The sequence below is a fragment of the Ursus arctos genome, unplaced genomic scaffold (assembly GCF_023065955.2).
Source record: "Ursus arctos isolate Adak ecotype North America unplaced genomic scaffold, UrsArc2.0 scaffold_14, whole genome shotgun sequence".
Lineage (NCBI taxonomy): Eukaryota > Metazoa > Chordata > Mammalia > Carnivora > Ursidae > Ursus > Ursus arctos.
In genome coordinates, this window is record NW_026622808.1 from 25,715,965 (window position 1) to 25,717,720 (window position 1,756).

Below are 1,756 nucleotides of genomic sequence, written 5' to 3' on the forward strand. Positions count from 1 at the left end.
GTAGATTACACTTGGATTGTGTTTTTCATAAATGATTTTTGCTTTATTATTCTGTGCTGGGGATACTGTGGATGCTGAGCTGATATGAGAACAGGACCCTAAGGAGGATCATAAAACCCCAAGACTAGCTACAAAACAAACTAGTAGGTTAAGTATGTATCACCAAAAAGAGCATTTAAAGTAGTAACACAGAAATGAATGGCAGACACAGAGCGAAAACCTGTGATCTCAGAATTTTCTCTACAATAAAATTTTAAGAATGGCCTCAGTTGCAAAACATAGTTTATTCCATGAAACTAGTAGAGTTCATCACTCTATGAGGCAAATGGAAATCTCCAAATCGTTTCTGATTCAGGGTTGGAACTAATATGGAAATTAAAACAAAAAAGAAAAAAATTGTTGGCTATCAAAAGGAGCAAAATGTTTAAAAGCAGTTGAATTTAGAAAACGTGACACCCCAGGATACAGATAGAGGGATTAAGTTCTTATTTCATGATCCGATTAACGAATCACAATTTCTGGCTGTTAGGTATTAGCCTGCAATAACAGGTACTTCTTGGAAAAATGGCCCTTTTATGGCTTCCTTCTGAAAAATGCATTTAGAGCTCCTTTAATGTCTCTGTTCCTCAGGCTGTAGATGAAGGGGTTCAGCATGGGGGGTGACCACCGTGTACATCACCGAGGCCACTGCACCTGCGTGGGAGCTCTAGGTAGCAGCAGAGCTAAGGTACACTCCTAGGCCTGTACAATAAAATAAGGAGACAACAGAGAGGTGAGATGCACAGGTGGAAAATGCTTTGTACTTCCCCTGAGCTGAGGAGATCCCACATATGGAGGAAGCTATCTTAGAGTAAGAGTAAAGGACCCCAGCTAGGGGAGCACCAGCCAGCAGCACAGTTGCAAAATACAGCACCATGTCATTAAGAAAGGTATCAGAACAGGCAAGTTGGATCATCTGATTGAGTTCACAGAAAAAGTGGGGGATTTCCACCTCTGTACAGAAGGACAGCCGCAACACCATTAAGGTTTGTAACAAGGAATGCAGGGCGCTCATGATCCAGGACACCAGAAGCAATAGTGAGCAGAGCCGAGGGTTCATGGTGACAGTGTAGTGCAGGGGGTGACAGATGGCCACAAAGCAGTCATAGGCCATCACACTCAGGAGGAAGTTGTCCAAACCTACAAAAAGTAAGAAAAAGTACATCTGCATGATGCAGTTGTCATAAGTTATGACTTTTCTCTGCATCTGTATATTCACCAGCATCTTGGGGATGGTGGTGGAGGTGAAACAGATGTCTACAAAGGACAGGTTGGCCAGGAAGAAGTACATGGGGGTGTGGAGGTGGGAGTCTGAGCTGACGGCCAAGATGAGGAGCAGGTTTCCAAATATGGTGACCAGGTACATGGACAGGAACAGCCCAAACAGGAAGGGCTGCAATTCTGGTTCCTCAGAAAATCCCAGAAGAAGAAATTCTGAAATTCGTGTATCATTCTCTAGGTCCATGTCATCGATGTGACTACAAAAATAAGAGAGAAAGAGTATGACACAAGCATGTGTTACTAACTGGGCAAGTGCATTATTGTTTGTATTCTGCACTCAAAAAATTAATGTTTATACTTACACAGAACATGATAAAAAAAAACCTAAAAACTAGGAAGAGAAATAAATGATCTCAACATAAAGCCATTCATGAAAAACCAGCAGCAAACATGGTACTCGTTGAGGATACAGGGAACATTTTTCCTGTACAATCAG

General features: G+C 41.9%; 1 pseudogene; it reads right to left on the reverse strand.

Annotated features, from left to right (window-relative positions):
* Positions 1-573: 573 nt before the first annotated feature.
* On the reverse strand, positions 574-1,540 carry LOC113248710 (olfactory receptor-like protein OLF4; annotated as a pseudogene).
* Between the last annotated feature and the right edge of the window lie 216 nt (positions 1,541-1,756).